Genomic DNA, 19,953 nt, shown 5'->3' with positions numbered 1-19,953 from the left:
ATAGTTTAAGGGAAAGAAACTTGGGACCTGAAATGTAGAAACATAATTCCACTGAAATATTTGAGATCGGACCAAAAAAAACATCCTTAGAGGCTTGTTTAATAAACATTATGCATAATAGTCTCAATGTGTGCTCACATTTCCTGAGAAGTTTGCACCTATTTTCCCAAGCTAACAAGGTTTCTGAAGCAGAGCTCAGAATAATGAAGGCACTAAATAGTTTGTTTTAATCCCAATATAGCTTATCAGATGTTTTCACTTTATTAAACAATTTAAATGTGTTTTACTGTTCCTAAATGTTTTGTATATGCATATATTGAGTAAATGAGATGGGAATAAAAAGTATTTATTGCTGGTATTAAATACCTTCATGATATTACATTTTGAAAATGTATATATTTTTTTTGTATATTTATTTTTTTAAAGGGAATGATGTTAATATATATATACATATATATATATATATATATATATATATATATATATATATATATATATATAAAGAGAGAGAGAAAGAGAGAGAGAGAGAGAGCGAGAGAGAGAGAGTTAGAGAGAATATTCATATATATACAGTATATATATATATATATATATATACAGTGTCTTTGTAATATATAAAATTATTGCTTCAAGTAATACTTTCATATTAAACACATTAAGACCACACATCTAGTTGAAGCAGCTCCATTTTCGTGATGATTCTCCTTTTTTTCCCAGGACTGAAGCACGTTACAAACATTCTAAAGGCAGGCTAAGTTATTAGCTCCTGGACTATTATAAAGAATAAAATCAAGTCAGGACTTTCATAATGAGACTCATTATTCCGATGAATTATTAGTAACATTGTCTCATTTATGCTTAATCCAACATTTTTCATGTCTTTTTTAATTGTTCTTAATTGTTCTTAGTGTGACACGAGCCCCGTAATGTATTATTGGAGCCTGCTTATGTAAAATATATATACAGTATGATATAAGGTAGCACAGTGATGCAGCGGGATCTGGCATTGAGGGTTCAAATCCTGAGCCCAGATGCTGTCTGTGTGGAGTGTCATCCTTTCTCTGGGTACGGTGGGCTGCCCCCCATTTCAAAGACGGGCACATGAAGTTAATTAGCAATTCAAATTTAATACATGAGTCGGCCAATTCAGTGTTACATTTGGCAGTGTGCCTGATGCTGCCAGGATAGGCTGTTGCCCCCATGAGCATGAACTGAATTCAGGAGGTTTGGGAATACTGTGTTATGTTTATTTATTATATATTAAATCAAGACTTCTCCCAAAAGGTGCAAAAATACATGTTGTGTCTAAAATGAAGCTTAAGGCCAGGACAGGTTCAACCTTAGGTACAGGCTTTCCTAGATATAAATACATGTAACAAGCATGCATATGCTTTACACCTGAATGGCTAATACATATGATTCTGAAAGGTACAATGCTGTATAATATTGTAATACTTTTGTGATATTTTATCTATAAACTGATGACAAGTATCATATTTTTATTTGAATTTTAAAGCTGTATTTTTTAAATTCATGCCTGCACTTGTATAACTAAATGGATTGCCGTTACAGAGTCTTAAATGGAGTACTGAATTCTATTTCTTCTGTTGTGAGAAAGGAAATAGTCTGTGAACAATTGTACTTTATTGGTGTAAAAGGAGAAAGAGAGACATTCCAATCAAAAATGGCCAGTTTTTCTTTATGTGTAGTGATAGGGTTCAGTTTGCTGTTTACCATTTCACAGGGAAGAAAGGCTGCATTATATTGTATATGTGCATGCAATCCATCAGTATTATCATGTGAAAACACATATTTTGGCAAAATAACAAACATAAGAGAATATGTTATACACCAAGATTGAGTATTCTTAGTATTACTGTGGAGACTAATGAGATACGTGAATTTCATTACCACTTTTAAACACATTTGAGTGTGATAAATTGACTCAAGAGTTTTTTTCTTTGTATGCCTAACGGGAGCAGCCGAAAAAAGAAGAAGAAGAAGATGCAATGAATTGACATATCTTTTAGTTAGACAGTAATACACTGTGATACATCACAGAAATTAATTGTAATAAAATATATCACAAATTGTAATTTTATCATAGCTTGACCCAAGTATCATGGTAATCCCGCGCCATGGTGCCCGTGGCAATTCCCAACTACTCCCTTAGAAAAAAGAAACATAAGACATATTTTCCAAACTTAACACCAAGAGTATGACCTACTTGTTAAGAAATTTAAGTGTTTGTAAGACACAAAGCTGCCAACTCATTATATGACGCTGTACAGATCAGTAAATCCAACTGTGCTCCAACTGTAAGAACGTACAGTATATGGAAAAAAATCACATTACAAAGAGGTTCTGTACTTGTAAAGCACCTTGGAATGTTAGTTAACACTAAATAAATAAAAGATATATAAATACAACCACCCTTGGGTTACTGTCAATGTGTTACTTTAAATGGCATTAGAAAATCCACCTTTTCTGTCTTGTGTTTTAGGTTGTCATTTATAATAATTGCTAACCAAACTTGTGCTAATTGTAACATGCCAATGCTAACTCTACTATGCTGTTTTGTTTCTTTTTTCAATCATTTTCACTAACAATATACTTATATATACTTTCAGTGAATATTTTATTTTTTTCTGTTTATTTCCCTGGGAAATGGCATGTGCTAGTTGTACTGCCTTGCTTTACTTATGAAATTCGATATTGCTAATTGACATACTGTCATTACCAAACTAACAAAGTAGATCAATTTTGTAAAATATAAAAGTTCCAATTTTTGTAGAGTACCAGTTGAATATTTATTGTTATTTGTTTTAGAGTTACAAGCAGACATTACAAAGGCTGTCACTGCTCTTCTGTCGATGGGATGTATTTGTTTCAATAGCATCTTTCAAAGATATTGGAAAAAATTGAAAAGTTTTAAAAATATAAACAAAAGACTAGTACAGTAAAGACACTAATCTTAAATAAAAAGAACAGGTTGTACATGAATAATCTTTTAATTTTAAAGATTAATTACTATAACTAGAAATATAACATTATAATACTAGACAACTCAATTAAATAAATTAAATAACACCTACAATAGTATGCTTTGAAATCAATACATGCAGGTTGGCATTAATTTACTTTTCTCTGTGACCTCTTTCTTAAATTACTTTAAAGATTGTGATGACTACAGAACTAATACTTCAGACTCTTACTTCTGCTGTTCATTTTCTTGGATTAATTTAATGTTAGGGTCTATGACCTTCTTCTCTGAGATGACTTGACATTTTCAGCTATCAGGTAGTCCACACGCTACAGTACTTCTGGATAAAAAAAGTGTATGCTTCTAAGTCTTCCGTCATTTATGATAGCATTTGTCAAAACTAATGCATAAATAATTAAAAACACACACTCACATACAGTATACTTTCAAAAATAATATCCATTTGAAATACAGTATTTTATATAGCACTTTCCTTTTGGGTAACTTTGACTTTTATTTGTGTGTGTTTCATGAAATGATTTTTGACAATATATTCGATGAAAGATACAACATAAAATAAAGATTGATTGATTCACCTTATGGGCTGCCAAAGTGTTTTAAGTAAAACCCAAATAAACTCCATTCCTTCATTTTGCAAGCCCACTTTTCCAGTATAAGTTGACAGTGAGCCAGGGCTTAGCCTATCCAGGATCTTACTTTGTATGGATCTCGTACAAAGTATGCTCACTCATACAAAGCCAGCAGAGAGATGCAAATCAGCTCAACCAGCACATCTAAATGTAAAAAACGTTAAAAAAAAATGTACAAAATGTAACAAATGTAAAAAATGTCAAAAAAATACAGAACATACAAATTCCATACAGACCATCAGAGAGGGATTTGACCACTGGACTCTTTTACACATTCTTCTACTTTTATATACAGTATATTCCCTTTTAACTGTTTATTGCTTAATAGTCTCATGCAATTCTTACAACTTTACAAGCACAAATGCACTACTCTATGTGATCACGTTTTTAGCTATTTATGTTTAGAAAATCACTAGGCATTAGGGGGTTTCGAAAAATGAATGAACAGTTTGCACACAACATGACCTTTACTTTGTTCAAGTAACATTTCCCTTTATTAAATTATTTTAAAAAATGACTTAAACTTCTTTTCATGCATTGAAAACTAATGGTCAGAAGTACATTGGCTGTTCTTTTTTTGATAGAAGCTACTCCATTCAGGAAAAAGGTAGCATATCCCTTATAAAAAATGGCACATACTATACATTCTTCCAGATGGTCATGGATAATGTGATGAAAACAACTGGCTGCTTTCAGATTACTTTGTTAGACAATCTGAAGTAAATGACATTTGATAAAGCACTGTAATAATCTAAGTGAATCAAGAATTACTCCAAAATAAATAAATACATCAACTGCATCATACAATGCATTATGTTGCCTTTCATGAGAGATCCTGATTTTTTACACCCCATTTTTCAATACGCAGAACAACAAGTTACTAGCCAATGATCGTCTCAGCCCCCAAAGCTGAAATCCATTTATAAATGGGACTTTAATGTAATTCTTCTTGTTCTCTGATATTTCATTCTTATGAATATTTGCCTAGCTAAATGACAATAATTTTCCCTACTCTTGTAAGTTCCTCTGTACTGCTTTGAGCACTACATACTGCACATTATGGCAGCATCTATCCCCTTCTTTAAATTGTTTTTGTATAGCATTGGGATCCTTACAAAACCAAAACTACAGGTGAGTTTAATTGTATGTTCTAGTATGAGCTCTGATACTAATTTAATTACTGTAGGCCTTAGTTTTGAGTATTTTTGGTGAAAACCTTCAGTCTGAAGTTATTACAATTCAAGGGAGGTTAGTATTTTATTGTTTAATGCTCTTCTTAGACCACACTTTGGATATTACATACTGTTTTGGTCAGAATATTATTCAGTGCATATACTGACCGTAAGGAAAGTGCAATGAAGAGTTCCAAGGTTAATTACAGGAATGTTGGCAATGAGCTGCAATAAATGTCTGAAGGAGTTAAAATTTTATTTCAAGCAGATATTGAAGTAACAGATGTGAGATCTTTCTTTACTTGGGACCAAAGTGACGGGAGGTAGCAGAAAGGCATTAGCACCAACTCTACCAACCCAAAAACAGATGAGTAACTTATGACTTCATTCAGTCTTCCAGAACATCCCATAAGGAGCCTCATATAACTCACAAAGAGCTAAAAACATACAACTTACAATTGATGAACCAAGGGTGCAAACAAAAGCAAACAAAACCTTACGTGTTGTGAACTTAGAAAAGGATATAGTGGCAGCAAGTAGAGAGCTCACACAGCTCTTTCATTACTTCACTATCTAATACACATGGAGCCTTTTTGAGTCCCTGGCCTTTTTAAATGTTCCTTTGCTGGTTTATTCACACATGACTGAAGTATTGTAATCATGAAGCAAGGTAGTAAGCAAGGTGTTTGCCAACTATTACTATTATGAGAGTTTAGTTTTTCAACAAGGACACAGCCATAGATGGAAGTTGTTTATTTGAAAATGTTTGACAAAAATTAGCCTTTGTATTTCTGTACAATATGAACAATAGATATATAGAAGAAATTGCCAAAACGTATAGCTGAAAGTAGTGGTAGCAGCTTGGGTATCTGAAAATTTCACTTTGACAATAATTTGGAAATGCTGTTAACGAACAAACCTGGCTAAGTGGCACTGGGCTGTCTACTTACCCATAGTTTCTTTATGTTATTTCTTGGCTTTATTTGTATATAGCTATGAGTAGCATGAATTCTGAAAGACACACTGCATTGGGTGCACACGTTTTAATCAGCTGGAGAGGTAAAATTTTAAAATCTGCTGTTCTGATTAACCCATAAAACCAGTGATATGATAATTCTTTTCAAACAAAAGAGTTGCTATTTAAACCCTTCCAACTCACAACAAAGAACTAATTTGCTTGATCACACTTTTGTACCGTACATTGTACAAAATTGTACTGTACTTTATTTTGAAAGGCTTGCTTTGATAATTCATTTTAAAATTATTTTTAGGACCTTTGACTTTTAAATACTTATCTTTGTGGAATTAAACTGAGGATAATCAACTCCACTTCTTCATGGCAATAGTGGCTGTTGTTTTTACTGCAAACAAACTGTCTTAAGCAGTTCCTTATTTAAAGTACTTTCTAAGTCAATGTAAAACATTCCAAACGGTATGTGTATTGCTATGATTAAAACACTTTCCTGACAGAACTTTAAGGACTCTCATTACATTTAAACAGTTTCTAAAACAGGAACTCATTTCACAAAGGCGGTGCAGGTGTAAATCACAGTTTATTCGTCATACATAGGATTTGTACTAATGATTAGTTACAGCGACACTTCTTTGTTGTGAATGACCTGCATTTGAAGAGAAATTTTTGAAAAAATTATTGAGCATTAGTAGACTAAATAGGGCTGCATGATGGCAAAGTGGTTAGCACTACTGACTTATGGGCCCTGCCTGTGGACAACATGCACAAACAGCACATGGACATTGGCACTAGATTCAGGGGCTGTTTCTGAACAGGCAACCACAAGAACAAATACTGCACAATAATAAATGGTGTGTCTGAACATATAACACTTGCAAATTATACATTGTGTGTAGTGTAAATGATTGTATATAGATATACATTTTGTCACTCTTTAACTCAGATGGGATCACCATTAGTTTTCAGCACACAATTTAGGTGTTATTTTTGGCACTAGCATGTCATTTAAAACACACAGTACAAAGCATGTTTTCTCCATCCTAAAAATGTTGGAAGATTAAGACGTTTTCTAAATATATAAATTACCGAGAAATTAATTCATGCATTTATTTCTAGTAAGATTGACTACTGTGATGCATTATTCACTGGCTGTTCTAGTCGTTCTTTAAGCAGCTTTCAATTAATTCAAAATGCTGCTGAAAGAATTATTACACAAGTCAGAAAATACAAACACATGCAGTAACTCCAGTTCTTAAATCCTTACGCTGGCCTAGTTTAGGGATGATTTCAAAGTCCTCCTTTTAACATATAAAGCCCTAAATGGCCAAGATATCTGCTTATATATCTGGACTTATCATTACATACAAAATACAGCACACATTGAGTTCTCAAGAAGCCAGCCTACTTAAGATTCCAAAGATTAATAAAATAAAAGTTACAGAGCCCCAAAGCTATGGAATGACCTGCCTGCTTATATAAGAGATATCCTTCAGTCTCAGCTTTTAAATCCGAAATGAAGACTGACTACTTTAGTCTAGTATACCCTGACTTGAGCTGCTGATTAGTTGTGCTTAAAGCACTTTCTGTTTGTTAGTTATTTGTACAGAAATATAAGTAATACTGCATTTATAAACCATCACTCACCCTCCTCTATTCTCTTTCTCTTCTCACTGTCTGGATGTGGCAGCCTGATTACTGCCAGGCTTCTGTCCTGCATATGGAAAAATCATTTTAGGTAAAGAAGCCTTCCAGCACAGACTCCACTATAGAAAACCCAGTAGGGGGTAGGAAGCCAGTTGGCCAAGGTCTCCAGGACTGTGACTTTGACTTTCTGTTTTATGTGACAATGAACTTGATGTGCATTTTAGATTAACAGACAATGCTGGATTAGCCTTGTGTGTCCAAATCATGTTTCTTCCGTCTTTAAAATGTTGGGAAATTAAGGCGCTTTCTAAATAAACAGGATTCTGAGAAATTAATTCATGCATTTATTTCTAGTAGGATTGACTACTGTGTTCACTGGATGTTCAAACTGTTCTTTATATAGCGTCCAGTTAATCCAAAATGCTGCTGCAAGAATTATTACAAGAACAAGAAAGTACGAACACATAACTCCAGTTCTTAAATCCTTACACTGGCTCCCGGTTAAGTTTAGGGCAGATTTCAAAATCCGCCTTTTTACATATCAAGTATTAAATGGCCAATGTCTGGCTAACTTGTCTGAACTTATCATGACTTACAAACCAGAGCACACATTAAGATCTCAAGATGCCGGTCTGCTTATGATTCCAAGGATTAATAAAATAACAGTGGGAGGTTGAGCTTTTAGTTACAGGGCCCCTAAACTGTGGAATGGTCTGCCTGCTACTATAAGAGATGCCCCTTCGGTCTCAGCTAATAAATCCCAGCTGAAGACTCACTACTTCAATTTAGCATATCCTGACTAGAGCTGCTGATTAACTGTACAGACTGCATCTCTGTTATTAGTCATTAGCACTAAAACATAAGTCACATGATAGTTATAATTTGTTACTAACTCACCTATTTTGATTCTCTTCTCGGTACTCAAATGTGGCACTTGGTGCCACCGCCCACCTGCCATGTTATTTTGCCTGCCTAAGGTAAAGTCATCCCTGATGGAGGATCGCAGGAATCGTGGGGTAGAGGAGTCCTTTCATCGGATTGGCTGGCCAAGCAATGTTTCAGCTGTGGAATGGCCAAATGGGGGAGGCAGCTTGATGGTTGAGGTCTCCAGGACTCTAAATAAATCGAAATCATATTATGTGATATCATCTACTGTTAAATTCTGCTCCGTACTTGTAAATTTTTTTTTATACTGTATTGAGGATTTGTTCTGTTCTGTGTATTGTACTGTATTGTATTGACCCCCTTCTTTTTGACACCCACTGCACGCCCAACCTACCTGGAAAGGGGTCTCTTTTTGAACTGCCTTTCCCAAGGTTTCTTCCATTTTTTCCCTACAAGGGTTTTTTTGAGAGTTTTTCCCTGTCTTCTTAAACAGTCAAGGCTGGGGGGCTGTCAAGAGGCAGGGCCTCTTAAAGCCCATTGCAGCACTTCTTGTGTGATTTTGGGCTATACAAAAATAAATTGTATTGTATTGTATTGTATTGTATTGTATGTGCAGTAATGCACAGAAAAAAATATGATAATGTTTATGTTTATAAATATGGTTAACACTGCATACCTAGTAAGTGCTGCAAAATATACCTAGGCGCAGACTTCAAAGATGAGCCACTGGACTGTAATGTATTGCACTGTTTGAAAAGCATGGCTAACAGTACGAATCTAGAATGGAGTGTAGACCTTGATGAAGACTCAAGTAAGAAGCCATGGTAAGCAACTGAAATGATGTATTTAAAGTCAGCATTTCAAACATCAAAAGACAAGAATGGCCAAGAAGAAGGCAACGTCAACAAAATCCAATAGGGAAAATTACAAGACCTGAAGGCTGAAGGACAAGCTATAAAAAGATAAACTACAATGTAAAAGTGAATTAAAAAAACAGACAATGCAAAGAGTTATAAAAAAATATCAGGATACTTAAAGGAAACTTGAAAAAATAATTTTGCAGAGGCAGGACATTTAGTACTTGAGGAAAATGCCTTTGTTAAGATCCTTCTTTTATTTAGTTGCTAACTTTAATCACATAGCAGCCACCTGATTAATGTTGTTAAGCAACAGACCAGTGGCGGTGCCAGAATTTCATAAAAGGCTGGATCCAAATTCTCAAACTGAGTGGGTCTAATATTATTTTTATGATTAATAATAATAAATATACATTAATTTAAAAATTGTTAAGCCTAATAATATCAATATAAATGGCATCATCTTTTTTTTCTTTGTCTAGTTTCAATGATTTTTCTTAACACCAATTTAAATCCATTTACAAATGGTGAAAATAAAGTGACTGCCTATCTTTTGAAGATATACACAAAATACCGTTGTATGAATGCGGTGCAAAACTGTACACCTTATCGGCTGTAACAGAAGTTGGAAACTTTAATACTGATTGAGTCGCATGGCGTGAGAATATCATCCTACAACATTTGGTGGCGGAGTGATTGTACATTTTCCAGCATTCAGTTGTAGTGCTGGTAGCAAAACCATCACTAAATTTAGCACAGCTTGTGGTGGGGTATTCACTTACCATTGGGGTATTACAAAAATTTTCAGTGACAACATAAGACACATTTTGCAATCTACTGGTTGTTTCCTTTTGCTAATAAAACCGAAAAAGATTTTTAGTTAAAAGATTGTTCAGATTTCCCCTCCAATGAGACCTACAACAAATAGTAAATTCAGTAAGTTGCTAGTTGCTAGCCTCCTGTTAATGTCATGAGTTTCAGTGGCTGTGATTGGTAACATTTAAAGTCTTATTTTCTAAAGCTTGTTTCAAAAACATATGCTATAAAAATTTCTATCCATATATACACTTCCCAAATATTTTAAGAGTTAAATTAACTCTTATAGTGATAAAGTTAACATAGGCAATTTTGCCATGTAAATTTATAATAAATTTATGTTTTATTCAAGGGAGATATGTATTAAAATGCATGTACGCTAAAAGCCAAGTTACAAAACAGGGTGGGCCAATGAGAAAAGTGGGAGGGTACAGGCCTGCCTAGGTCCCATACAGATTCAGACAGGAGGAGCCAAGTGCAATGTGCTGATAAAAGGAGGGGCTGGGGGCGGAGCCAAAGCCATGTTTCAACATGAGCAGCTTCATTAAAAAAGTACTCAAAGTTAGATGCTTCAGTCAAAAAGACTGATCACACTGAAAATATGCAGCAACTGCATGGCTCTTGAGGATTGAGACTGAGTAAATGCAAAGTTAATTACACCTGGAATTTGCTAAAGGAACCTCATACTGTTAGCAGTTGCCTGGGGCTCCTCCCTTAGCTCTTCTTTTGGCTTCATTCTGTACCTGTTCCCCCTGTCAGTGTCTGTTCCTACCCAGTATAATTCATGCTGCAGTCCCATATGGGAAGGGTACTGGAAAAGAATTAGAGGTCTTTGCTTTAGCTTTGTGCACCTTTCCCTTAAGAAGACCTCCAGTCTAGTGCTTCCAAGATTTGTGATTTAAGAGTTTTTGGTTTTTTTCGCTTACTGCTTTTGATTTTGATTTGCCTAGCATTTCTGGATACCATTGCCAGTGTTGTGACCTCCTGCCTGCTTTCATGATTACTGTTTTTACAATAATAATAAACCAACATTTTTTTCATATCTTACACATCATCATGTCTGTTTCATTGCAAGCACACCCTAATCTGTGTTTCACAAGAACATATACCATGGAATGCCCAGGCTGCTCATGGTTTGATCCAGGAGGGCCAACACTTGGAGTATGTGTTATAGGCGCTGCCATTACTAGGTGGCGTTTACTTAACACACACACCAGCCCCTGAATGAGAATGATTATTGTGTAAACTTGAAACAAGGTTTTGTTCAATCAGTACCTCAGAAAGAACAGCATTACAGCTATATCTGTCACAAGTATTCATTCATTTATTTCTTCAGCCTGGGTAAATTATGATTATTAGTGCTGTTGCATATACCTGCATATATCTTTTATCGAGCACATTTATCGCATTTAAAATTGTCCACAATGTATCCAGGGCAAGACTTAACCTGTGAACGTTGCAATTGAGCTACAGTCTCACTGGGCTACATGTTTTGGGAGTGTACCAAATTAACATCAATTTGGACAAAAATCTTTGAATACCTAGTAGACAGCCTTGGTGTCACAATCACTCCTAATCCATTAACAGCAGTGTTTGGTGTACTCCTAACTTGTGCTAGCCGGAATGATCATATCACTCCCATTTTGCACACACTGCACTTGCTCCCAGTGTTTTACAGAATTCATTTTAAAGTTTTGGTACTTACTTTCAGAGCTTTGCATGGACAGGCTCCTGAGTACCTAACCAGCCTGCTCCAATGTTATACAGCTTGTCGGACTCTTAGATCTGGACAACAGGGCCTTTTAGTTGTCCCACGCACTCGGCTAAACTCGTGGGGATTGTGCCTTTTAGTCTGTGGCCCAAAGACTATGGAATAGCCTGTCTTATAGTCTGCGTGCAGCCGAGTCTGTTGATTCTTTTAAAAAACAACTGAAACCTTTTTCAGTAAAAACAGGATTGCTTTTAAAACAGTGCTGAGTAGTTCCTGTTTGTTTATTTATTATTTTTATTGGTTTTGTTTTAACTGTTGTATTTGTATTGTATTGCTGTTCAACGCTCTGTGACCTTTTGTTTGTGAAGGGCGCTATATAAATAAACTACTACTACTACTACTCTTAGATGGACTTAAAGTGGAGAAGGACAAACAAACGGTAATGGCCTTTACTTCACTATTAGCACGTAGACTTATCTTGCTCAACTGGAAGACTTCCAGCCCACCTGTTACGTCAGTGGGTAACTAATGTTCTATACTATTTGAAAATGGAAAAAATTTAATTCTCACTTAGAGGATCTGTTCAAAACTTTTTAAAAATATGGCCAGATCAAATTAATCAAATCTTAGAATAGGCATGTATAGCAGGGAAAAAGGATATCCTCCTTTCTTTATTGCTTGTAAATATTTACTCATGCTGTTGGCTCTCCTTTCATTCTCTCAGTCAGGGGTTGAGTTCCAGTTTGTTAAGTTTGACTTGAGTGTATGGAATGTTGTTTACTTCAAACAAAATCAATAAAAAAAGTGCTGTGGCATATACTTTAGCTTGAACTTGGGTCATCCAAATAGATCATTTAGAGTTTATTTTAAGGACTTTATTCTTTCATAGTTGACAAAACATTGCTTTACTAATTTTGATCTGAATGTATTTTTATTGAAGTCAATAGCCTTGTCATCATCATGCTATACAGTAAAATGGCAGTTTTTGCAAAGTTTTAATGCATCTACATGCGTTTCTTGTTACTACCGTCTCTTTTTCGTTTGAAAAAATTATATGAACAAGTAAATTGACAATAGTGGTTTTCACAGCAATAATCCCACTAGTTTCTGCATGATTGTGTGATTAATTTGTATATGAATCATATTAAGGCTGCAGGGTAAAATGTCTTAGCAACCCGACGTATGTCTGGCTGAGCCTCGGGCACTGAAGTGAGTGCCATGTCTTTGCTGCATTTCTGTGGAGAATGAACAAGTCATTGCTTTATATGCATACCAGAATAGAAAACGCGAAGAATGATGGGATGAGGTAATAAGTACAAATGGATACAAGAAAAATATATTCTCTACTAAACAAGGGCAAAGACAAATCGTTGTCAATAAACAAGCATGACGATGATAAATATGCAAGAGATATACAAGAGACCGAAGTTTGAAAGGCAAACTGAAAGCACTAGTGTTAAGGTGACAAGATACTATTTAATAAGATATGTGTTCTATGTTTGTAATGAGCCAGCAGTTTAGAGCAGGCACTCTGCTAAGTATTGTTTGGAACAAAGGGCTCTTTTTCAAGGAGAACGGCTATCTAGCATGTGTTATGTGGTTTGAGTTTAGTAATGCTGCTCTACAGCTTCAGGGGGCATGGAGTTAGCTCATTCCCTCATCCAGAATATATTCATGTAAAGATAATTGGCAACTCAAAGCAGGCCCAGAATAAGTGAGTGTCAATATATGTGCACCCTGTGATTAATTGGCATCCTATACAGGGTTGCTGCTCATGACCCTCTAATGGATAAACAGATTCTGAAAATGGGAGTGCAGATGGCTAGATGGCACAAGTTTCAGTATCTGTTTTTCCCCTCTTATTATTTATTAAATAAAGAGTTTTTTTTTTTGCTTTTTGGTCTGCTTGAGTTTGGCAAATATTGGCTAAACACTGTAGTGATCACTAATTTTTCTTCTTTATTTAATTCTTATTATTCTGGCTTATTGTGCTATAATACACTCACTGAGAAAATTATTAGGAACAGCTATACACCTGCTAATCCATGCAGTTATCTGATCGGACAATCATGTGGCAGGAGCACAATCCAAAAAAATCAGGCAGATACAGGTCAGGAGCTTCAGTCAATGTTCACATCAAACACAGGAATGGAAAAAGATGTGATCTCAGCCATTTCGACCATTGTATAATGGCTGGTGCCAGATGGGCTGGTTTGTGAAAAATAAAAAACCAGTCATCTGCAGCTCTACAGACGGAAATGCCTTGTTGATAACAGAGGTCAGAGGAGAATGGCCAGACTGGTTTGAGCTTACAGAAAGGCAAATGTAACTCAGATAACCAATCTGTACAACTGTAGTGATCAGAAAAGCATCACAGAATGCACAGAAGACCACATTGGGTTCCACTCCTGTCAGCCAAGTACAGAAAGCTGAGGCTGCAGTTGGCTCAGGCTCATCAAAACTGAACATTTGAAGACTTAAAGAACATAATCTGGTCTGATGAAACTTGATTTCTGCTGAGGTACACAGATGCTAGGGTTAGTATTTGGCACCAAAAGCATGAATCCATGCACCCAACCTTCCTTGTGTCAATGATCCAAGCTGGTGGTGGTGTAATGGTGTGAGGAAAGTTTTCTTGGCACATTTTGGGCCCATTCATACCAACTACTCATTGCTTAAATGCCACAGCCTATCTGAATATTGTTGTAGACCATGTGCATCCCCTCATGGTCACAATTTACCCATCTTCTATTGGCTACTTCCAACATGATAGATCATTGTGTCACAAAGCAAAAGTCATCTCAAACTGGTTTCATGAACATGACAATGAGCTCAGTGTTCTTCAGTGGTCCTGAAAGTCACTAGATCTGAATCCAACAGAACACCTTTGGGATGTGGTAGAATGGGAGATTCACAGCTTGAATGTGCAGCTGACAAATATGCTGGAACTGAGTGATGGAATTATGTTAGCATGGACCAGAATCTCAAACAAATTTTTCCAACATCATGTGGAATCCATACCATGAAGACCTGAGGGTGTTTTGGGAGCAAAAGGAGGCACTACCCAGTGTTAGTATAGTGTTTCTAATAATTTTCTCACTGAGTGTACTTATTCTGTTTATAATTAATACAAATGCATTTATGTGTGATTTATGAGGGTGCAGGTATTTAAACTCATATAAGCTCAAGAGTAGTGACGCATATAAATGAATAGAGTACCAAAGACGACTCCTCATGTTTGCAACAATACTAATTAAATCCGAGCTGATCAGAAAAATGTCCTATTAAATCAAATTCAACAAGGATGATTATAGGGAGAGTGGAAAGTAACAAAGAAAAAAACTAAACAAAATATACAGCTTTTTTGGACCTTGCTGTACATACTGTAGCAGGCAGTAGGCGACAGCACTTGTTGATCGGGTGAGGCCAGCTATCTGCAGAAAATAAGCAATAAAGCTGAACGCTAGATAAAAGCAAAAGTCTAAAACCAAAATTGCCAGGACAGAAAAATACATGCCAGAAAAGAGGATGCTACTATCCAAATAGCACGATAATGCTACCTCCACATCAAGATGTTTTATATCTAAGGAACAATCACTGGATCATAAGAATCATCTTGGTCATGTAATCCCAGGGCCAGCTCTACCACTTAGGAGAACTAGGCAGTTGCCTAGGCTGGCAAAATTTGGAGTGGGTGGCATTTTTTTTAAATAATACAGACCTACAAACACTCTGATGCAATAAGTGTCTGAAGATATTGTTTCATATTATTGTCGCATACTAGCAATGTTAGGATTTAACATCTGACGACCTACACAATCCAACAATCACACAGCAAACAATCAAACAGCAACAACAATAATAATGGTAATAAGAAATATAATCTTAAAACTGTAGTAAAGAAGACACAGACATGACACAATAAAATTACACAATCAAACTGGCAACAGGTCTGCAGCTCTTCACTGTATTACTAAAGGCTGATTTAATTAAAACTATAATAATTTCCCAATTGGGGATACATTAACACTTGTGTTAAAGCTTGACATATAATGATCTCTGTTATTCACCACTATTTGTGAGATTCGCTCTTGGCCCATCTCTCTTGGTATGCTCTATAGACCATTGTGCACTGATTGGATAGTTATATTGTGTTATTTGCGTACATGAGGATACAGTAAATGGGAATTGTGGGCAAAGATTCCTATTTAAAAATAATCATTTGTCACACACGTGTGTTTAGGAGACAACTAAAGGGCTTAAATACATGTGATTCCATGCCAGACCAGGGGGTGGCGAAGTGCACTAATTTTCCCTCTTGATCTTTTGCAGACCATTCTAGGGAAATCCTGCCTGGCTCTGGGGCAGCCAATGACGTCACTTCTGGTTCCGGTACTGATGACATCACTTCATTTCTGGCCTTTAAAGCCTCCATCTTGTCTCAAGAAGAGTTAGTTCTGTTTTGGACTCAGTTGAATGAACATGTCTTTGTTTTTGAATAACTTTTGCAGCCGGGAACAATTATACGGGTGGCTGCCCCAAACCTTCTCAATGTCTTATAGTCATTTTTCTGACACATTATACTTCAGTTTTGTTGAATTTTGTGATTATATTAAGTTTGTGAGTATATTTAATTAATTTAAATGACATATGTTACAGAGCTGCCTTGGCAAGATTATAACTTGACTAAATTATAACTGGTCACCATCATTATAATGTACATGTTTGGCTGGAGTTTTAAATAGAGACCTATAATATTAACAGTTGCAATGTAACTGATAATATTAAAATAGATAGATAGATAGATAGATAGATAGATAGATAGATAGATAGATAGATAGATAGATACTTTATTAATCCCAAGGGGAAATTCACATACTCCAGCAGCAAAAAATATTAAATTAAAGAGTAATAAAAAATGCAGGTAAAAAACAGACAATAACTTGAATAATGTTCAACGTTTACCCCCTCTGGTGGAATTGAAGAGACTCATAGTTTGGGGGAGGAATGATCTTCTCAGTCTGTCAGTGGAGCAGGACAGTGACAGCAGTCTGTCGCTGAAACTGCTCCTCTGTCTGGAGATGACACTGTTTAATGGATGTAGTGGATTTTCCATAATTGATAGGAGCCTGCTGAGTGCCTGTTGCTCTGCTACGGATGTCAAACCGTCCAGCTCTATGCCAACAATAGAGCCTGCCTTCCTCACCAGTTTGTCCAGGTGTGAGGCATCCTTCTTCTTAATGCTACCTCCCCAGCACACCACTGCGTAGAAGAGGGCACTCGCCACAACCATCTGATAGAACATCTGCAGCATCTTACTGCAGATGTTGAAGGATGCCAGTCTTCTAAGGAAGTACAGGCGGCTCTGTCCTTTCTTGCACAGAGAATCAGTATTGGCAGTCCAGTCCAATTTATCATCCAGCTGCACTCCCAGGTATTTATAGGTCTGCACCCTCTGCACACAGTCACCTCTGATGATCACGGGGTCCATGAGGGGCCTGGGTCTCCTAAAATCCACCACCAGTTCCTTGGTTTTGCTGGTGTTCAGTTGGAGGTGGTTTAAGTCGCACCATTTAACAAAGTCCTTGATGAGGTTTCTATACTCCTCCTCCTGCCCACTCCTGATGCAGCACACGATAGCAGTGTCGTCAGCAAACTTCTGCACGTGGCAGGACTCCGAGTTATATTGGAAGTCCGATGTATATAGGCTGAACAGGACCGGAGAAAGTACAGTCCCCTGCGGCGCTCCTGTGTTGCTGACCACAATGTCAGATCTGCAATTCCCGAGACGCACATACTGAGGTCTGTTTGTAAGATAGTCCACGATCCATGCCACCAGGTATGAATCTACTCCCATCTCTGTCAGCTTGTCCCTAAGGAGCAGAGGTTGGATGGTGTTGAAGGCGCTAGAGAAGTCTAGAAACATAATTCTTACAGCGCCACTGCCTCTGTCCAAGTGGGAGAAAATGCAGTTTTATTTTATTTAGAAAAATGTTAAAGGCAGTAAATCAATACATACATACAGTACATACATAAATAAATAAATAATCCATCCATCCATCCATTTTCCAACCCGCTGAATCCGAACACAGGGTCACAGGGGTCTGGTGGAGCCAATCCCAGCCAACACAGGGCACAAGGCAGGAACCAATCCTGGGCAGGGTGCCAGCTCGCCGCAGATAAATAAATAAATAAATAAAAATCTTTAATGCAGCCCAATTCCTCAAGGGTGTATTTTTCTGAGAAATTACTGTAAGTACTCAACTACCCCCTTGACATTCTCAAATTATAAATTTTGTATCAGAACCTTCCATATTTTATTATCCTTAGTCCTGGCTACAGGTTTACAAGTGTACAAGTCTAGCAGTGATGATTCCATTCAAAGCAAAAGGGGTGGCAGGGCACTATTTACAACTTTGCCTAGGGCAGCAAAAATGCTAGACCCAGCTTTGCATGTTGCCACAACAAAAACAAACAATATGGCAGTGCCCAAGGCCAGATCTACTATCAAGGTGACTTGAGTGCACATTTTAGGGTTCTTCTCACAAAGCAGCCTTAGCATATTAAACACAAAAATGCCTAATAACTGAAAAGTACACATTTTTGACAAAATTACGGAGACTCACAGCAATCAACCATTGAGCACACATCTCTGCTCCACTTCAAACCTCATGGTTATAAACTTGTCCAATCATACCTGAACTAAAAGCTCTTAAAAAAATTATGAGTCCTGGTTGGTTGACATAGGCGGGGCACGATCCAAGCAGGTGTCTCATAGGTCATGAGATTGTACATTTGATATATCTCTGTGCTGCAACATCCACATGGACAGTCATTCAAAAGAAGAGTCTAGTGGTACAGTGAAAAGAAAAATTAAAAAAGAGAGAGACAAAAGATTTTGGTGAAAACTATACCTGACATTTTCAAAAAACAAACCAAAATTATGATTTGAGCAAGCTATAAATACTGCCGTTTAGACTAATGAGTTGGACCTTACAGAGAGTCAGGAAAACAAAAAGCTAATATCACCACTTCTAGCATGAGTGTGCAGTCCAGTTCCATGGTGACACTGACAGATATCAACAGCAATATAGAGGCCAATGAGGCCACTACAGAAATAATATGCAACAAACAGTATGTGACGTTCATGTGTCAGTATATGCATATACCTAATGGGGTAGTGAGGTCAGAAGAACAGGGACCTTTTGATCTTTGACACCCAGGAGCCGTTGAAGTCTTAATCCGGCCTCGGTAGCATCCATAAACAAAGAGCACTAAATGACAATTACCTGAAACCAATTAAAAAATGCAAAAATCAATTAAATAAATAAATTACAAGTATACTGAATGAAAGAATTATTCCAAACACATTCTCTTTCCCACCTCCTCTGAAGGTAGTCTCTTGTTAGCTGTTCAATTTTCCATACCTTGTCTTGGTTAAGTTTTTTTTCATGGACGCATGCTAGTCAACAAAGTAAAAAATGACATTTTGTTTTTTAATTTGATCTGCAACATCAAACTAAATAGCGTACATCAAAAAGAATCTTTTTATATTTTAGAATGAAATTATCAGTTATTTGCGATGATGAGGGCATTATAGAGGTATGGCTGGTCAGGTTAATAGATAGGCAAGTCAGTGTGCAGCAAAGTGAATGAATATCTGTGTATTGCTCAGCGTGAGAACATGGGGAGGTCTGCAATGTGAAGGTAAATTTAATTTTAATTACACCAGTGGGTAATGTTTATTGATGTGACTAAGTAATACTGTTACAGTTATTGATGTAGGATACATTTTCACAGCATGTTTGGTATAATATTCAAACATATTCATGGGAGGCATAGTGGCACAGTGTTTATTGCTGTCATTTCATGGCTTGGGTTCAAATTCCCTCACTATATGTTTTGTTCACTTTATTCAGAGAACTCTCGGTTTTCTCAAATATCCCAAAAGGTCAGGTTAATTGGTTTATCCAAGCTAGCCTTGTGTGAGTGTGTGTGTGTGTGTGTGTGTATGTGTGCAAGGACCTTAAGACACACTGATGCCCTGTCCAAGATTCCCTGACTTGTGCCCAGTGATGCCAGTATAGGATTTGACCTCCTGTGACCCTAAAGTAGATTAAGCAGGTTTGATAACGGTATCATACAATAAAAAATACTCATGGCAATTTCTTTTCAGATAAAGATTATCATTCCCCTTTTTTAAAAGGTTAATTATAGAAAAAAATAAAACCTTTTCTATTAAGTGTATACAATAAAACGTTC

The sequence above is a fragment of the Erpetoichthys calabaricus genome, chromosome 4 (genome assembly GCF_900747795.2).
Source record: "Erpetoichthys calabaricus chromosome 4, fErpCal1.3, whole genome shotgun sequence".
NCBI lineage: Eukaryota > Metazoa > Chordata > Cladistia > Polypteriformes > Polypteridae > Erpetoichthys > Erpetoichthys calabaricus.
This window is presented reverse-complemented; position numbering follows the sequence as displayed.